At 35.9% G+C, this 21,171-nt stretch overlaps 1 protein-coding gene and 1 long non-coding RNA gene across 13 annotated transcripts in view; one reads left to right on the top strand and one right to left on the bottom strand.

Annotated features, from left to right (window-relative positions):
* Nucleotides 1-11,088, top strand: part of LOC110344076 (uncharacterized) — a 28,180-nt gene extending 17,092 nt beyond the window's left edge. The window contains exons 3-4 of the long non-coding RNA XR_002386361.2: nt 5,553-5,664; nt 7,681-11,088. This is a non-coding gene — a long non-coding RNA (uncharacterized LOC110344076). The remainder of the gene's footprint in view (nt 1-5,552; nt 5,665-7,680) is intronic.
* The window catches only part of Nckap5 (NCK associated protein 5), a 915,317-nt gene that overhangs the window by 627,623 nt on the left and 266,523 nt on the right, over nt 1-21,171 (bottom strand). The window lies entirely within an intron of this gene.

Genomic DNA, 21,171 nt, shown 5'->3' with positions numbered 1-21,171 from the left:
TCACCTTCATAGACCTTGATAGTGAAATTGTTGGAAGTTATACTGGTATAGAAACCTCACTTACATTAGCAACATAGAAGATAAAATACATAGGGAAAGTCAAGACTAGAAGTGTATAAAACCTACAAGGCAAATGTTAAAATTCCTGCCAGCAAAAAAGTAGATTTGAAGAAATGCAGGACATTCACCATTCTATGACAGAATGACTCAACATTGTAAAGACTTTGGTTCACTCTAAATTATCTATAAAATTAATAATAAAAGTATCAACAAGGTCCTTTGGGGGTAAGTCCAGTTAATATTGAAGCTCATATGAAAAACCTTTCAAGAATAGACAGGAATGCTGTAAGAAAGAAAAGCTGAGAAAACAGTTCTACTGTAAATAAGCACACCAGAAAGCTTCTGAAATAAGAAATGTGGTGCTGGTGCATGAATTGGCAATCAGGGCAGAAACTGATTTGAAAGTACAGAAACAAACCAAATGTCTGTGGACATCACTCTACAATAAAAGTGGCACCTCAAATCACAGGAAAGGGGTTAAAAAAAAACAGTGCCAGGACAACTGGTTGATTATGTGAACATATATCCATTAAGTTCATGCCTCAAACCATACCCCCAAATAAGCTCCAAATCATCTGGGAGTCTAATTATAAAAATGTCAGTACACAAACATGGAAGGAACCACAGGTAAATTCCTTTATACCCTGAGTGAAAGGAATGGTTACCTAACTATGACTGAGCACCAGAAGCTACACAATATTAATAAATTTGACCATCTAAAATTTTTTGAATGGCTTGTTATACTAGTTTCTATTGCTGCTGCCACAAGTTATCACAAATTTGGTAGTAAAACAAGGTGAGACAGGTCTCATGGTCTAAAATTAAGATGTCAGGTGGGCTGTGTTACTCTCTGAAGGCTCTAGAGAAGCTCTGTTTCCTTGCCTTTCCCTTCCCAATTTCTAGATACTCCCTACTTCCTTAGCTCAAGGCCCTTTCCTCCACTTCAAAGCCAGGGACTTTGCATCTCTGTGGTCTCCTTTTCTATTGTCATATCTCTCTTGAACAACACTCAGGAATGTATCCTGGCTTTTAACCATCCTTGTGATTACACTTGCCTCACCAGGATAATCCAGGATCATCTCTCCTTCTCAGAGTCCTTTAATTATAACTATTAAATCTCTTTTGCCATGTAAGGCAAATCTTTAAGGGTCTGGGGATTTCCACAAGTACATCTTTGTGGGCCATTATTTTGCTTACCACATATGACAAACAAGTATTTTAAAAATTTAAAGACTACTAACAAGATGTAATATATCACAAATAATAAGCTAATATCACAAAGTTCAAAAAAACTCAAATTGAGGAAATGCAAAAATCAATAAAAAATTGACATAGGAAATTCACAAAATGACAGAAAAAGAGCCTTTAAACATGTTAAAATAGGACTGGGGATTTAGCTCAGTGGCACTGCTCCTGCCTCATAAGCACAAGGTCCTGAGTTCAATCCCTGACATAGAAGAAAAAATGTTAAAATATGTTCAAGCTCATGACTACATAAATGCAAATTAACATGCATCAAACTGAAGAACATTTAAATGTTGATAACTCATCTCTTGGTGAGACCTTAGGTAAACATGTGCTCTCCCACATTGCTGGGGGAAATATAAACTGATAAAAAATTTTGGAAAAGTTGACATCATCCAACAAAACTCCACTTAATTTACTCTTTGAGTGCTAATTCTCCTTTTGGAATGGACCTTGAAAGTATACCTTCAACAATACAAAAGTACACAGGCACATCACTGTACTCTTAATTGTATATCATTGCTTACAATGTCTCTAACTCGTCTTAACTCTTCACCTATTCTTTTTTTAATCCTTACTTTATAGCTTGCCTTACCTGTTGGTTTCAAATTGCAAACTAGTCAACTTCTCTATATTTCTCTGTGCAACTGCTATATGGTTCTCAGTATAGGTGCACTGATAAATGTTTACTGATTTCATAATTATTAGGTCTAACTAATCCTTTTGTTAAATGAAATTCCATTTTGGAAAAATACTTTCTTACATAACTAAGGTCACATGGCCTATTAATTTTGTTTATACTCCAGAATATTATCCACTATACTTTTTTTGTGGTTCTTTCTAAGTTTCTGTTTTATCACAGCTAGTCTTAGGTAAGAATATTTGATTTTGTTGTGTTTTTTTTTTGGTTTGGTTTGGTTTGGTTTGGTACCAGGGATTGAACTTGGGTCCTTGAGCTTGTGCAACGGGGGATGAAACCACTGAGCTAAATTCCTGGCCCAAATATTTGATTTTGTCAATAATTAAATCTCTATGACTATGGCTCAGGGCCAGCTGAATTCTACACAGTGACTTACAATAAAATTTTACTGGATTTTTCACACTTTTCTGCTCCAACTAGGGGACCACTGTTCTATGATAGTATTAGTATTATTAATGAAATTTATAAATGGAATGCACTTAAGTAATGTCTGGTTATTCTCCTGAGGCTTGATAACAGAACAAATAAATGCACCCCCATATAATAGGAATCATTCCATTTTTGACACTTAAAGATTACATCACTCAGATATCATTTCTTAAGCAATTAAATACTATGGCAATTAAATATATGCCCTTAATCCAAACAAGGATCATGACCTTAATTTTTAATAGAGTATCTTCTGGATATTTTATTTCATTGTTTGTGTTCATATCTTCCTTTAGACTCTCTTCTGAAACTCATATGCATATATGCTACATTTATATGTATATGTACATATACATATTAGTATATATGTTTATTTCTATCAGCAAAGGAATAACCTAAGTGCAAAGAAAGAAAACATTTTCCCTTGTGTACACATATGATATTTTGAAATTAGCCCAAACCCATCAGATTAGTGTTCACAATCCTGAAATAGCTACCATAAGGGGAGGGATGGAATATATATAAACTAAATTTACATTTAGAAATTTTATTATTCATATCTCTACCTTAGCATGAGGACAGCTTCTGGAGTTTTCCAATAACCTATAGAATACAGCCTTATAAAAATAAATATGAACGTATTGGGGGAACCTTAAAGAAATAGTGACATAACATCTCTTGCAAAGTTCTGAAGGAAATTTACAAGGCTCTTATTAATGTCATAATTTTTACTCAATGACTTAAAGCTTTGCATTTTATTTATTTATTTATTTTTGGTACTGGGGGTCGAACTCAGGACCTCAGGCTTGCGAGGCAGGTGGTGAAACCACTAAGCTAAATCCCTGGTCCCAGCTTTGCATTTTTAAATGTTAACAATGAATCACAAAAAGAATATGATTAGTGAAAGGAATCTAGAAATGACTTCATACCACTATCTCCACATGCTTTATAAATGGGGAAATTGAGCTTACATAATTTTCAGAGCCACATAAGGATAAATAGAGCTGAGTGTTGCTGGGAGGTTTCCTCCTCTACTTTTCAGTATTCAATTCACTGGACTGGGGCCATTAGTGTCATGAGGCTTAGAGGAAGACAGGAAATCAATTCTGTGATGACCCTGCTTCACTAATTCAGGAGTTGATGTGTTAGGTGTTACAAAACACCCAAGAGAGTTTTTTCCTTTTTTTTTTTTTAACTCAATCTACATCAAAAATTGGTACTTGTAAGCCAGAACTGGAAAATAAAGTTTTATTAATACACAGCTATACCTATTCCCTTTTAAATCGTCCATGGCTGCTTTTGCACTGTGGTTACCAAGTTGAGTAGCAGTGACAATAACCATATAGGGTCCGCTCATAAAGCCCAAAACATTTATAAAGTGATCCTTAACAGATAAAGCTTGCTGAACTCTCACTCTAACAAATACTTCCCCCTTTAAGAGATTATAAATATAAATATAAAAATATTTTATTTTAATACATATTTTATTTATAAAAATATAAATAAATACTTCTAAAAAAACTATTACAGGCTGAATATCCCCAAACCAGACATCTATGATGCCACCAAATATATAACTTTTTGAATCTCACTTTGTGACATGATCCCAGAAACAGAAAATTACACTCCTCGTGGGATGAGTTGCAGTTAAAACACAGATGTGTTTAAAGTACTGTATAAGGTTACTCCTGGGCCTCAAGTAAAGTACATATAAAATATACGTGCACTATGTACTTAAACTCAGACACAGTCCTCAAGATCTTATTTTGTATATGCAAGTATTCCAAAATCTAAGGAAATTTGACATCTAAATCACTTGTGGTCCAAATCATTTTGGATGAGGAATACTCAACCTGCAATGATTATAATTTTGATTTACTCTGATACAAATGCAGTAATTAAATGGATTCTGTGAATGCTAACAAGTCCTCAAGTTTTGGATATAAGTTTTTTTGCAGTACACACACTCCTGCTGACTGTATGAGACATTTCATTTTTAATAGCAAGAAGAGGAGTAATTTTAGCTAATTAACTTGTAAAATTAAACCTAAATTAACTTTTTATAGTCAGCAATACCTACCACAAGATTTTTTCAAGATAATTAAAATACAGCACTTCTAATAAATGAATATCCACTACAGCTTTCTTTATAACATAGCTGTAGTTGCCTATATAGTTTCAAATTGTCCTTTGTTCATTCAAGATTACTGTATATTTCCCCAAATTATAAATATGATTTTAAAATCTATTTTATGAATATTACAATAATAAAATTTCTTAAATATCATAAAATTTATAACAAAGCTAATATTTGGGCAGTTACAGTAAATCTTTAAAAATGTTAAGAAGAAGGAGCCCCAGAATTTCTTATCAAAGGAAATTCTCAAAGATATTCTGGAGAGACACTGGGAATAAGGTAAAGCATAAACTAATGGTGAAACTGGACTTAAGAAGTCAAAAATGTATAGTATCAAATGTGAATAACTTTAAAGAAATATATTTTTCATACACAGAGAATCTGTTCTGCCTTTACTCTGTATTATCCTATAGAGGCAAGATAGGCTAGGTTATACTGAGGTAACCAACAACCCTCAGATCTCAGTGGCTCCAAAGAAAAGCTTATGTTTTTCTCATACTACATGTTCTCAGGAGACTCTCTCATAGTAATCATTCTTAGACCCAGCTTTAGATATACCAACATCTTGAGAATGCTGCTTATCATACCAGATGGAAAAGGCATGGGAAGTTGAATATCCACAGCAAAATGCTTCAGCTTGAACCATCTCTTCATAACTCATTGGCCAGAATGAGCCACTTGACCTCTCCCACCCACAAAAGAGCAGAATCTGTAATCCTATTATGTGCCTTTCATGCAAGGAAAAAAGCTGGAAATGTTTTTTAGTAACTTATTGAATGTCCACGGTAATGATTAAGGACCTATATTTTGGGTCAGATTAGTTATTTCATTAGTGTACTTTATTTTATTCATCTGTTGAACAGCAATACTAACTGTCATAGAGTTATGAGGAACAAATGACTAATAGTTGAGAAGTGTTTAGACTAATACTTCATATAACAGTCTTGCTGTTTCTCATTCCAACCTCTGTACCTGAGCCAGAAACAGAGATGAGGACAAAAGCAGGAGATGATCAGGAGTGACAAATGGATCCAGCAGTTGTGCCTGTGAAAAGCAGTTTTGAAAAGGCTCAAGACCAAATGAAAGAGCAAAGGTATGAGGTTTTCATTCTAAGTTGCATTGATTTAAGAGCAGGAAACAAGCCATTAGTTGGCCTTATATATTTTATAAGAAGCTGGAAGACCAGAGGGATAGGCACCTTAAATCACAGCAGATATTATGACATAAAGACCAGAGGATCAATTTAGGGTGTGACCATATAACATGCACACAGTGAATAGAAGATGCTGGGTGGGATTATCAAATATATTTGAGTAATACAATATATTAATAAGTATCTTCTAATCTGTGTCTAAGAAGGCTTTCACCAGACTAAATCCAGGAGTTAAAGTAGGAGATTCCCACTAGGAAGGACTAAAGCAACAATTAAAGAAGGTGGGTATGAAAGGTTAAGAGAAAATCAACCAAGAATCAGAGTCCAAGAATGCAGTCAGAGAGTCTCTCTCCCTTGTAGAAACACAGCCAGTGGTGGAATAAGCATACAAGTTTATTCATATCAGAATTTCTATTTCCTTGGCATTGGCACCAGTGTGCTTGCTCTGAACCCATGACCATTCATGACCATCTGTATGGATTCAAATGATCCTGGATTGTGTCACCCATGAAGAAGATATCAGGAGCTTATTGTTTAATGAGGGGGACGTGAGGTATTTGTCCAAATAGAACACAATGAAGTTCTGTTCTTCACACACATACACAATGTTATAAAAAGGAATGACAAGGAGGATGTAATAAATAATGGAATATCACGTGGAGCCATGAAAATGGGTAAGTCTGGCCATTTGAAGTTAAGAGAGGAGAAATAAATTTTTTTAGAGCTTGTCTTTTTTCCACCCATGAGTAATAGTTCAGCAGCATCCATTAGCATGTCACATGCCATAATTTGTCTTTATTTATAAAACTCCCTTAGTCTCCCAAAATATTTGTTTCCATTTTTAAATGATGATTTGATTTTCATTTTATTTCTGTAGCCTTCAAATGTAAGTTCCATAATTTACATTTTATTAGTCACAAATTCAAAAGGTCACAGAACTGAACAGGAATTTCAGCCTAAATTTTTGTTTCAAGATGAAGTGTCTAGTGACCAAATAACTTATCCATAGTTACAAAATGGGAAACTCAGTACTGGGACTTGTGTCCCAATAATGAATGTATACATTGCTTTAAAAGATGAGAGAATCAAGGAAACTGGTTTTTCTGTGAGTACTCTGTTTTAGAAACAAACCAAATGATGTCTCAAAGATTGTAAATAATATAAATATGGTAAACATGGAATTATTCACTAAAATATTCCTAAAATATCTATTTGAGAGGACACCACTTCTAGCTTGTGTGTGTTTAGGACAAAAAGAAGGAAGATCTACCTCCAAAGAGTCCAGATTACATTTATGGAATTCATTACCCAACCAGAGGTGGGAGAAGTTGTAAATATAAATAGATTTTAAGTGGCTTGTATAAATTAATGACAGCCCAATCACACAGTAGATGAATAAAAATAGGATTCATGGGTCATGTTATGAATGTTTGAAGTTGACATCAAAGGGCCTCTTGCTTTGTCGACTCTGCCAAAGACAGAGATGGCACATAGCCATGACACTCCCTAGCAATTCTTGTTTCCGTTTGTAAAAACCTCCAAACACTGTGTTTTAGATTTACATGAGAAATTTCAAGGCTGTTGAGTTGCAAATAGTGGAATAAACCAGTCTTTGACAATATATTAACCAAGACAACTCTATTTAACATTTCTTATTCTCAGACAGAAGCATAAGGGACATTTTCACATTTTAACTCTGAGATTCCATGAGAAAGTTTTCATAAGAATTTATCCACAGTTTCTTCTTAGGTTTGCATGGATGAAATCAGAAAGCCTTCCAGACATTGTGAACCTATGAACTTTTCGTGGTTTGTCCACTATCATATAAAAACACTGGTATAGCAATTCAAAAATCTCTGCCACTGTATTGTAGCATGTCTTTATATTATTTTTGAATCTATAACATGTCTATTCCTCACATACTATGGAGTGTGAACCTAATTGTATGTTCTTTAGGATAAAGAAGATCTCATTACCCCAGAAGTATCAGAAGACGTCTGTCCTCTCATGTATTTGATGAAAAAATGATCCTAACAAACCAACCTAACTGACCTCCCTCAGAATATTTCTGATGAGAAATGAGTAAACTTTTGCTTTTCACCTGATGCCAACTGATTTCTTCTCTGTGAAATATGAGAACATCCACATGTGACAGTGGTCCCAGCTAAATAATGTACTCCAATTTCCAGTAACTGTTTTATAGAAAAATAATCTGCACTGTATTTACAATGTTTAACCAATGTGGCAGAGACAAATGCAAAGTTTACATGATCAATTTTAATGTGTTATGTGATATTGAAAGTTATTTTCAAATATAAACTTTATAATTATAAGAAGGAAGGTAATGGTTCTGCTTTAAAACTGCCTGGAAATAAACTTCTATACTATAATGATGGTTTAGCATTAAGCCAGAAAAATAAACTCTCCTGCTAATGTATTAACTGAGCTAGAAATATACTTCTCAGGAGGATGGGGTAGGGGGCACACAAAGAAGGGATAGTGAAATTTGACTAGTGAAACTCATCACTTTTTGAAAACTTATGACACGTCACTGTCATAATATGGCAGAAACTGGAATAACCTAAACATAAACTGTGGTAAATATCTACAGTGCCCAACATTAACCTGTCTTCAGCGGAATATCCAGTAGCTCCTTTCATTTTAGCTATCTCTACATAAATATTTTCTCATAAGCTTTGTTACTTCTTTCTAGCACCATTTTCCCCAATATTCCTTAGCGGTGGAAATGTAAATGTTACATTAGTAATTGTTCATTTCAGTAATGATCTGAAACTTACTTTCTTCTTCTGGCCAGTTCTACCAAGGTCAGGAAGGATCTTGTACTTATTAATTCTACCTAATTACGCCTACATGAACTCTTAGGAATAAATAAAGCTTTGGACCTAGAAAAAACAAAGATCTGAAACAGAACAAGGCAATTTAAAAAAAGAGGATTAGGGTGGGGAAGTAAAGGACTGGTGAAGAAAAATGGATTTTCTAAATTTAAAACACTCTCCACTCTTTCTTGAAGGAATGATTTATATTATTTGAGTCCACAAGGGAGTAATTGGATATGAATGATGCAATGCTGGAATTTTAGGAATTTTGCCTAAAGGTTATTAACAATTAGTACCATTAGGGGAAAAAAATCATAAAGTTAAAATAATAGCCCTCTCTCAAAGGATGACTAAAACTGAATTTGTAATCCGGCCATAATAAAATACATTATGTTTATATTAGAACCCTCCATGTTAAGAGGAGAATTTCAGGGCTGGGGTGTAGCTTAGTGGTAGAGCCTTTGCCTAGCATGTCCAAGGCCCTGCATTTAAGTCCCAGTACTGCAAAAAGACAAGGAAGCTCAACAAGCTATAGTATGTCCAATGGTGGCCATAAATAAGGGGAATCTGAAAAAAAAAGTTGCATGTGGAAAAATAAAAGGAACCTACTCTGCTTCCTTTTGAAAAGTGAAAACTGTGGAAAAACATGAAACCGACTTTGAATAAATCCCTTAACTGAGGGAATTCCTTAATTATAGAGAATGTTGAAGTAGACATTTTCAGTGGAGCTGCTAACCATAACATTAGGCCTAGGGGGTAAAAGCCAGATGTGGAGTCATAAAGGAGTGTCTAATCTCTTCCCGTCTTGTATAGCAGAATCCACTCTACATCATACCTAAAAGATGGTTACCTGCCTTTGCTTTGACACTTGTACTGGTATAGAGCTCACTTTCTCAAAAATACCTTGCTCCATGTTGAATGGTAGTGTTAAGATATCCCTTTCTAGTGCCAAGTTTCAGGTTGTAATTTAGTGCAATGCTTTGGATGTGCTTTGTCTCCTTCAGTACTCATGTTGAAACAGTGTTGTAACAGTGTCCAAGGCGAGAGGACCTTTAGGGGGCAATGGGATTAATACCTTTCTCTTGGGAGTGGACTGGTTCTTCCTAGAGTGAGTTACCTCAAGAACTAGTTGTTATAGAGTCATGCAGAACTAGAGAAAACAATCCAAGAATTCATTTGGAACCAGAAGAGACCTAGAATAGCTAAAGCAATTCTAAGCAACAGAGACATGACTGGGGGTATCACAACCCCCAACTTGAAACTATACCACAAAGCTACTGTGATAAAATCAGCATGGTACTGGCAAAGGAACAGACCTGAGGATCAGTGGAATAGATTAGAAGATGCAGAAACAACTCCAGACAAGCTCAGCCACCTCATCTTTGACAAAGGAGCCAACCACCATCATTGGAGGAAAGATAGCCTATTTAATAAATGGTGTTGGAAAAACTGGATTTCAACCTGCCAAAGATTGAAACTAGACCCATACCTATCACCATGCACTAAACTAAGATCAAAGTGGATTAAAGATCTAAATATTAAGACAGAAACAGTAAACTTTCCAGAAGATAAGTTAGGTAGAACTCTTGAAGACATTGGCATAGGAAAAGACTTCATGAACAAAACCTCAGCAGCGCGGGAACTAGCAGAAAGAATCAACAACTGAGATCTCATCTTATTAAAAAGCTTCTGCACTGCAAAAGAAACCACCAGCAGAGCTGACAACCTACAATATGGGAAAAAATTTTTAGTAGCTGTACGTCAGACAAAGGACTACTATCTAGAATATATAAAGAATTGAAAAAAATCAGACCCCCCCAAATTCAAAGACCCAATTCTAAAATGGACATCTGCAATGAACAGACATTTCTCAGACAAGGAAGTAAAAGCAGCAAACAAATATTTGAAAAAATATTCAACATCACTGGTCATTCGAGAGATGCAGATGAAAACAACACTGAGATTCCACCTCACCCCAGAAAGAATGACTGCTATCAAGAAATCAACAAATAACAAATGCTGGCAGGGTTGTGGGGAGAAAGGAACCCTTCTCCATTGCTGGTGGGAGTGCAGACTGGTGCAACCACTGTGGAAGTCAGTATGGAGATACCTCAAAGAACTAGGACTAGAGGTCCCATTTGACCCAGCTATTCCCCTGCTGGGTATCTTCCCAAAAGAATTAAAAGAATCATACCACAGTGATATATGTGCACCCATGTTTATAGCGGCACAGTTTGTAATAGCTAAAGCTTGGAAGCAGCCCAAGTGCCTATCAACTAGAAATTGGATAAAGAAAATGTGGTTTTTTAATAAAATGGAGTACTACTCAGCCTTAAAGAATGAAAAACTAGAGTCATTTATAGCTAAATGGATGCATATCGAGACCATACTCTTAAGTGAAATAAATAGGACACACATCTATAAATACTGAATAATTTCACTAGTGTGAGAAACTGATAGTGTAAATAAGGGTTAAAATGATTAAAATGAATAATTGATAATTTGAAATAGGAAAAAAGGTCCAAAGATGAAGGAGTGAAGGGAGGGGAAGGGGAAAGGAAAAGAGGGAAAGGAAAACCTATGAGAAAAGAAAAAAAAATGGAAATGAAATCTATGTAAATAGGGAAGGGCGGAGGGGGTGAAGAGTGCACAGTTAATGGGGAAAAATATAAGAATCAAGATACATCATGTACAGGTACAAACACCCAATGATAAATGTAAATGAATTATATACCAAAATGTACCAATAAATGAGCTAAAAAAAAAAAGAAAAAAAAAAGAACTAGTTGTTATAAAATGAGGCCACCCCTCACGTTTTCTTCTTTCTGCATGTACATGCTCACCCTTCTGTTTTTGCACCAGGTTATGACACATCATGATACCCTCCCCACTGCAGCTGTTTGATCTTAAATTTCTAGCCTCCAGAGTTTAGGTTGTGGATATGGCTCAGTGGTAGAGCAAATAATTAGCATGTTTGAGGCGCTGGGTTTCAGGGTTTGATCCCCAGCACCAAGGTTGGGAGAACCTACTTGTTCAGCCTGTAGAATTGTGAGCTAAGTGAATATTTTTCCTTTATTAATCACCAAGTCCCAGATATTCTAATATAGCAACAGGAAACAGACTAAGATGTTTAGACAATTGGTTACTAGTTCTGTCCTACGGAATATCCCAGGATGCTTCTAATCCCTTTTCCATAAGACAATTCATATCTCCTTTTGAACAATTATCATGCCACTCCTTTGTCCTTTATTTGCCAAAGTAAAGAACTTAAATTCCTTGGCATCATTATTAATTTAGTATTCTGCATCTCGTACCATTTTATTCAGAGGGCTGGTGGACACTCTTTGGTTTGTAGTGACTTCAACCGATATCTGAAATAAATATACTTAATATGATTTAACCAGCAATTACTGTATAGAATTTTAAATTTCCCTTTTCAAGGGAAAAATGCATTAGCTAAATGTTATGGTCTTCATCTAAAATATCCTCCAAAAGTCTTCATGTGTTAGGAAATGGGGTCTGATCAGAAGAGGCAGGTTACTGGGATATGACCAGGAAGGGTGTATTCTTAACTCCTTTTTTTTGTACTGGGGATCAAACTCAGGACCTTGTGCTTATGAGGCAGGTGAGGCACCACTGAACTATATCCTCAGCAAGGAAGGGTGTATTCTTATCCCCTGTTCCTCCTTTCTCTCTCTGCTTCTTGGCTACCATAGGGCAAGCTGCTTTCCTCTACCATACTGTTTCTGCCTTGGAGCCAACTGTGAACCAAATCCTCTGAAAGCTGTGAGACAAAATAACCTCCCCTCCTTTCATTTACAGGTGTTGGATATTTTCTCCCAGCAATTGGAAAGTAAAGCAGAAATTAAGGTCCATGGAAAAATTTTGGAGTTTTTAATAAGATATATATATATATATATATATATATATATATATATATATATATATATATATATATATGTAGTGTCTCAAGTTCAGGGGTGCAGAGGAAATAGAGATCAGTTGCCATGAAAAATCCATCTGAGGAGATATGGAGCAGAGGAATCTGGGTTTTTTTGTTGAAAGGGAGACAGGACTCCTCTGGACCTGAGAGAAAGGTAAAGGAGGGCATGTGTAGAAATAATGAGTAATAAAGAAGTCACGGTTAATAAGGGTATATATGGTTAGAAATAGATAAACAGTAGTATTTAGATTTGTACTGTTAGGGCCGGGGATTTAGCTCAGTGGTTCTGTCGCCTGCCTCGTAAGTGCAAGGTCCCGAGTTTGAGCCCCGGTACCAAAAAAAAAACAAAACAGAAAATAGATTTGTACTGTAACATTTCAAATACAACTTCCTTTCGACCATCTTAAATGCTTTTGGTTTTGTTAAAAAAATTTCCAGGACTCAGATTTCCATGAGTAATAATTTTCCAGACTAATCCTTGATAGGATACTATGAAGAGTGAAGAGAGGCAACTGCAGGTTTCAGGGGTGATTTCCTAGATAACCAATTTCCTTCATTCTGAGCAAGAGAAATTCAGGTAGTCCAGTGGGAGAAATATTTTTGCATAGATATGACTTCTGGTACATTTTAAATTATATCATCTTGGGGGCAATGGTCCCAAGAGCAAAAGTCTTGAAGTGTATATCTGATCTGACTATGAGAACTTTTGCTCAGTTGTTATATAAAAGAATGTTAGAGTGGCCTTCTGCTGTTGACCTCATTCACATTTCTATTTTCAAAGCTAGGAACAGTGAAGTCTATTAAACAATACAAGTGGATATGATATGTCTGGGTAAATATACATTTGGCTTTCAATTAGCCAGTGAGTCTGTAAATTTCTAGAGAATACTGAAGAGGCAGAGTCACACAATGTAATTTCTTTAATAGGGACCATAACCTCAGAGTGGCTGCTGCTGATTTTTATAATATCACACAATTTACTTTTTTTTTCACCATGCTGTGCTCATAACTTCTAGGGAAACTTAAACATTATTCAATAGAACAATTTCCTGGAAAACTTTTTCAAAGTGGTCATAGATTCTGACCTTGCTCTGGTGCTCCCCATCTGCCAGCATGTTGTTTTATTACCTCTGAAAGCTTTAAGGCCAAGAGACAGCCACAGAGTTAGTTGGAGTTCAAAGAGAATGAAGTTCATGAAAATATTAGCATCTGCCTACTTTCAAGAAAGGAAACTGCCGCCTCCAATTCTTAGTAATTTTATGTATCTATCACTTCTGTGTTTATCATGCAACACTTCAACTGACCTGCCCAAGTCTATAAAGATTATAGATTGTTAACTCTTTAAGAAATGACTGCTGAAATCATTTACCTCAAGCTTTTCTGATATCCAGCCAGAAACCAAGCCCTAAAATGCCTCGATGACTTTTGTAGGGTCACATGGTAAGTGGCAGAATCAGGACCTCAACTCCACATTTTGAGGATGAATCAGGGTGGATATTTTTGAAAATTTAGAAACAGTGTGGCACAGTCTCCAAATAATCAGAATGTGGCCTGTGATTGTACTGGTGTGCCACCAAATACCACTCCCTACTGGATTAGCATGTACACATCACTAATATTTTAAGGGATAAGGAGAAAAAAGTGTTCCTTATAATTAGGCTATCTGAAGAAGCTAATAAAATAATTTACTCTTAGCTTTCGGATCTTCTCTTCACCTTTTCACTTTTTTCTATTGTCTTTGTTGCCATTAATCTTTGAAAGCTCGTCCTCCATTTGAAAGAGGGTATCATTGTTTTTCATGCTAATCTAGTCTTCGCCAAAATTCTCAGGCCTTCCTTCCTGTGTATCCCCTTTCCAGCCTTCTAGGTTAAGCCTTGATTTTGTTTGTAAAAGTAACATGATACATATGCCTACAATTGTTCTTTAGCTCATGTTACACAAGGTGGAGGGATAAAAGTATATATATTTAAGGCCTTGGTTTTTATATGGATTTTTTTCAAAACCTAGGATAACTTGTCTTCTTTCAAAATCATGAGTTATTCTTACATCGCTTCTTTTCATAAGATTGTTTGCAGTTCAAGATCACAATTGATAGATTAATGGAATAAGATGATGGGATAGAAACATACATTTGACTATTACTGTTATATAATATGTATATATATCAATTAATTATGTGTATCAATATATATCAATATAATTCTATAAGGCTTCATTAATATTGGAGTCTTTATCATGATATGAGAAGATATGATTAGACATTATATACCTTAAAACTTTATGACTGTATTTTAAAAGATATATGAAGCCATGGAAACAAGCATTTTTATTGGCCTGTGTACCACTAATAAGATTTATACCTTCCTTAAATATCACAATCTGTAACTTACTAACTTTATCTTGAAATTATGAATTCCATTTAGCAATTACATTCCACTGACACACCACTTTCTGCTATGCTTGCTTGACTTCATTTTCTTGCACAGATTGAAAAATAATAGTGGGCTCTTCCCTAATAAGCACAGGAGTCTTTGCTAATTTTCCTTTTCCTAATTGTAGAAGTCTCTTGAGCACATGTACTATGCCAAGACACTTCAGACCAAGATGGATAAAACACACTTCCTATTGTCTCTGTGGTTTCAAGATAAGTGAAGTTTTTCATTTTTTTATGCTAAGCACTGTGAGACCCATAAGGAGTGAGAAGACTTGGTCTTACAGGACAAAGAGGCCAAGGGTACAAGACCTGGCCTCAAAAGATAATTGGAAAACTTTGTGTCCTTGAAATTCACATGGTTGGAAATGGTATAGAGGCCATGGAGGGTCAGACAGAGGAGTTGCAACTACATGTTGGAGCATTATTCTGAAGCATCACAGCAAAGCAGAGCAGCCCTGGGGTCTGAGTGAGAGATCTCTAATGTGGTAAAACATGACCCATGTGAAAGCACATAGGTCAGAGCTTAAGTACCTTTAACTTTCTCTTAGGCAGAATTTTAGACCTGGTAAAAATCTAGGATTATCATCATGGAGACTCCATCTATAATGTAATTCCTTCATGTCCAAGATAAGGCAAATCCCGAGCAGCAAATGAGCACAGCTGCTCATAAAGCAACCTGGTAAGGATGTGTGGCCGTGAACCAAGCCACATGGTGCCAACTTCAGCCAATCCTTCAACAGACACTTGAATTTAGAAATTTTCTTCTTCCTCAGATATTTGGACTATTACTGTACCAACCACTTCCCAATCTCATCGATCTGGTCCTGACTCCTTGCTCCAAGTCACTTTTCTTTGGGTTAGGAACAAGTCTAATTTGTGACACACCCTTATACAGTGCATCACAATTAAAGCACTTGGGGAAAGAAAGTGCATTTTCTTTTTCTCTTTTCTGAGAGGCCAGACTCCTCTCCCCATTGTTGGAGGTGGAGGTAGGTCCTAGAGCTCCCTTCCAGGCCTCTGAAGATGGAAAGCTAAAAAGAGAATGGGCATGGGGTTTAAAAGAAAAAGTATCCTTTTTAGGTGCAGAGTTATTCATATATAGAGATGTACAGCTATAGCCTATCAATCCACCTTTTAAAAAAAAACCCACTAGTATGTTCAAACATAGTCGAATTACTGATTTTTTTCCATTAAAATAAGATAGAAGGCTATGGTGAGTTACCCATTTCATTTCTCCTTCCAAATTAAAAAAAGGCATTTTGTCACTTACTGCAACGGGTGTTAACATCAGCCTTGCTACCCACATTTATGTCAAGTAGATCATTTATACTGCTGCCTGCTGCAGTTTTTCGTTCAACTTAGTAGGAAATATTTGTGATATTTATTGCCCCAAATAAATCTACAAGATGCCTTTTGCTTAAGGCTCTTTATTTTCAGATAAATAAATCACATTAGGTTCCAGGCACTCATATTAAGATAAGCATGGATCTAAAAATAACAAGTGAGTATTAAGCTAAATGTCTTCAGATTAAATAATGCTAAGTTTCTCTGGGTGACTCCCAAATCCTATTGGCTTTGGAGTTTTTAGTACTTTTGGAGTGTTTCTTGAAGCACATAAACGTGTTTAAACTACACATACAATTTGGAAATCATTTTTGTACAAAATTATGGAGTCTATGGAAACAGAAAGGGGATGGGAGAGAGACACACAGGAGGAAAAGAAAATAAAAAAGGATCACAATGTGATATCTATATATACCGGTTCCCCATGATGAATGTATTTGTTACGTACTATAAACATATACTAATAAAAATGAATAAATAAATAGAACATTTTTAAAAAGCAGGCTCTCTGTGACCACAGTGAGTCAATCCTTAAAGTGCAGACATTTTCCTAGTTACATTAGGTGGCATTTTATATTTCTATAGTTTAACCTAGTGACTCCATCTCTACTGGGGTTTATTTGATTAACTATAAAAAATTTTATAACCTCAATTCTTCATCATCCTCTGTATACTTAAACCCTAAAATCTCAAGGCCAGTTCAAGTTCAATTTATTCAACAACTGCTTCTTTACCTGCCGATACCCCATCAATTCTGCTCTTCTCAAGAATTGGATCAAAATGCTAGCTTCTCTGGGAAGCTTTCTTTGAACTTCAGACAGAGTCTTATAAAATGTGTTTTTAAAGTTCTGACCCCCTGCTAGCCCTGATGGTACAGTCTTGCTAAGTATATGTAAATTTTTCTTGCACACAAAATTTGGAGTAAAGGAGAAGAGATAAAACCTATAGAGTATTTAACAGTCTACTTTACACATTTGTGAGGTTAAATATAACAATTGCATATTCTCTGATGGTTTAGTGTTGCCCTTTAGAGAAAGAGAGGTGGACATATGTGATATGAATTAGAAAATCATGGATATAAACTTGGTGAAGATTTTCACCCTGGCCTTTATGGTGTCTTTTTGTTCCAAAGACTTGGGTTCAAATGCTAGGCACCCCTTAAACAGATGCTGATCATAAACAAATAACTATAATATTGATTGCAAGGTGCAAACTAATATGAACCTGGGTGATTTCTGTTTTAAATAATTCAGTTGCTTCTCTGAGTCTAGTTCTACTAGCCCCTTCCTTTGCAGAACAAAAGTCACTTGAAAGACAGTGATGCTACTTCATTCAGGGCTTCAGAGCCATGAGCAGAAGCCTGAAGACACCATTGCTCCTCTATAGCACTATCAGCTGTCTATAGGAAATAGTCCTTGGTGTACAGTTTAGCCTATCACCCTCCCTACTGTCCAGGGAAGACAAAATCATTGAAGCATGTGCCAATATCCAATTTTCAGAGCCCTGATTTATTCTTCTTTGTCCTGGGCAGAGGGCATGGCCTTGAGGCCAGACTTGCCCGGCAGGGGTCTGGGACTGTCTGCATTTCTGAAGTAACCCCTGGTGGGTAATTGGGGAATGACATTGATGGGTTTCCAAAGAGTTCCTGGGGTTTGCAAATTCCCCAGAACACAGCTATGATTTAGATATTCAACCCAAGGATTGAGAGGAGGGGTAGATAATGTAAAACTTGCCAGCCTTTGTCTCTTTTCACCCCAGTGGAGGGAGATAGGGAAACAAGTGCCCTTACTGAGTTGGCATAGTGTGATGTTTTGCCTTCACAGCTTTGATTGCGATTACAGAGCACTGAGCTCTCTCTTTATTTGGCTCACATTCTAAACCCCAGAGATAGCCTCATTTTCTCTTGAAAGGATTTAAACAAATCATAGTTCTTATTTTATTCCGTGCCCACCATTAAGAATTCATGCAGAGCAATTTTACTTGTTGCCAATTAAAATCTCCCAGTCGAGGTCTATGATTACAGCAAAGCAACCTGTTTAATACTCAGCATCTCCTTAGTCTACATAAATTGACCCCATGAGGATAGAGGCATGTTAATTTTTTAGAAGCCTGGATAAAGGATCCTAGAATCCAAGATACATAGAAGGCATAGAAGGTGAATCTCAGACACTAGGATATTCTGAGCCTGATGCTACTCGCCATGCTATATCAACTTTTGTTTCTTACCTGTTTTGAAACTATAAGAAGTATTCAAATCCCAAAATTCATTTGGAACAAGAAGAACAGAAAAAGCAATTATAGGCAACAGAGACATGGCAGGGGGAATAACAACCCCCAACTTGAAACTATACTACAAAGCTACTGTGGTAAAAACAGCATGCTACTGGCAAAGAAACAGACCTGAGGACCAGTGGAACAGATTAGAAGATTCTTAAAACACTCCAGACAAACTCAGCCACCTCATCTTCAACAAAGGAGCCAAACACCCTTACTGGAGGAAAAAGAGCCTCTTTAATAAATGGTGCTGGAAAAATTGGGTTTCAACTTGACAAAGATTAAAACTAGACCTATATCTCTCACCATGCACTAAACTAAAATCAAAATGGATTAAAGATCTGAATATTAAAACAGAAATGCTGAACCGGCTGGAACAGAGGTTAGGAAGGACTCTTGAAGACATTGGTGTAGGAAAAGATTTTATGAACAAAACCTCAGTTGCCTATGAACTAGCACAAACAATCAACAAGTGGGATCTCTTCTTATTAAAAAGCTTCTGCACAGCAAGAAAAACCACCAACAGTGTGAAGAGACAACCCACAATGTGGGAAAATATTTTCACCTGCTCTTCCTCAGACAAAGGTCTACTATCTAAAATCTATAAAGAACTTCAAAAAATCAGACCTCCCAAATTTAAAGACCCAATCCAAAAATGGACATCTGAAATGAACAGACATTTCTCAGATAAAGAAGGAGAAATAGCAAATAAACATATGAAAAAATGTTCAACATCACTGGTTATTCTAGAGATGCAAATGAAAACAATGCTGAGATTCCACTTCACTCCAGAAAGAATGGCTGCTATCATGAAATCAACCAATAACAAATGCTGGCGGGGCTGTGGGGAAAGAGGAACCCTGCTCCACTGCTGGTGGGAATGTAGACTGGTGCAACCACTGTGGAAATCAGTATGGAGATAGCTCAAAGAACTAGGACTAGAAGTCCCATTTGACCCAGCTATTCCCCTGCTGAGTATCTTCCCCAAAGGATTAAAAGAATCATACCACAGTGATATATGTGCACCCATGTTCATAGCAGCACAATTTGTAATAGCTAAAACCTGGAAACAGCCCAATCACCCATCAACTGGAGACTGGATAAAGAAAATGTGTGTGTTTTTAAAAATAAAATGAAGCACTACTCAGCCATAAAAAGTGAGAAATTATGAACATTTATAGCTAAATGAATGCACATTGAGGTGATACTCTTAAGTGAAATATATAGGACACACTCGTGTAAATACTGAATAGTTTCTCTAGTGTGAGAAACTGAAAGTGTAAATAAGGACTAAAAGGTATAATAGATAATGTGAAATAGGAAGAAAAGGGGCAAAGGGGAAGGGGAAGTGGGAGAGGTAGGGGAAAGGAAAGAAGGGAATGGAATTAATATGAGAAAATGAAAAAGTTGAAACAAAGTCTTTGTAAATAGAGAGGGATGGAGGGGTTGAAGGGAGGGCAGGGAAATGGGGAAAAAATAAGAATCAAGAGAGACTATGTAAAGGTGCAAATTTCCAGTGATGAATGTCATTATATTGTATACCTAAAATGTACCAATAAAATTAAATTTAAAAAAAGAAATGTCCAGATGATGCACTAGCCAAGTATTTTTTTTCTCCCCCACACATAGAGTGTAAAACTGGTGTGTGTGTGTGTGTGTGTGTATAAAAAGTGATATTCATTTTACATGTGTGTGATAGATTATTCTTTCCTTGAAGGAACTTTAGAGGTACTGATGCCAATAACCTTTACCAAAAAATAAATAAATATACCAAGATTATGTAGAATATGAATGAATACTGAGAGTACCATTTTATTTTAATGTTCATTATACTTAGATAAGCAACATTTGAATCATAGTGAGAAAGAAAGAAGTTTTTACTAATTTTAACTATTTTATCTTAGCATAAAAATTATATGCAAGCCAGAAAACTAAGGTGAAATTCTATTTTTTTAAAATGTTGAATATACTGAAATTGTTGTATTGTTGGAAGGAATGAGCCCTATGGGTTCTTCTTCCAACAAAATAACTAAACATTTTCTTTAAGTGTATTATTCCTCAGTGATGTAGCAAACCACCATCTCTCTCACTTGGGAAGCAGGAGTGAAGTACTTTACTGGGGCAAACAATTTGTAATTGATAATTTACAGATACTTGGAATTTCATGTGGAGGCTGGAGCTTCCCTTCAGGAAAGTAACAGAAGACTCGGAACTGGTTGTTCACATACTGCCTGCCTTTCACCTTTTACCAATAACCTACACTCTTGACACCAACCCATCAACACAGTGTCAGAAGAGTGCGAGAGAAAGGAGGTTGAAGTCATGTATGTTGTATTTTTGGATGTTCAATACATAGATCATCATTTCCCAAGGAATGTGGTGCTTGAAACCTTAGTTACAGTACATGCTGTAAGATAGGTAGGATTTAGGAATATTTTTAGAAAGTTAAAATTATACTTTATATCCAATATTTGTGAATGCATAGCATATATTAGCAGTATCAATGACTCTGAGAAGTAATCCAATTAAAAAAATTAAAACCAGGTTTTATCTAGTAGTTTTCAAATTTGTTTAGCTACTGCATACTTTTATCTTAAAATATGTATAACTTAGTG

The sequence above is a fragment of the Heterocephalus glaber genome, unplaced genomic scaffold (genome assembly GCF_053883595.1).
Source record: "Heterocephalus glaber isolate CG9 unplaced genomic scaffold, H.glaber_assembly_v1.0 deba00000347, whole genome shotgun sequence".
NCBI classification, from domain to species: Eukaryota; Metazoa; Chordata; class Mammalia; order Rodentia; family Bathyergidae; genus Heterocephalus; species Heterocephalus glaber.
Note: the sequence above shows the minus strand (reverse complement) of the source record. Positions and strands in the feature narration are given on the sequence as shown.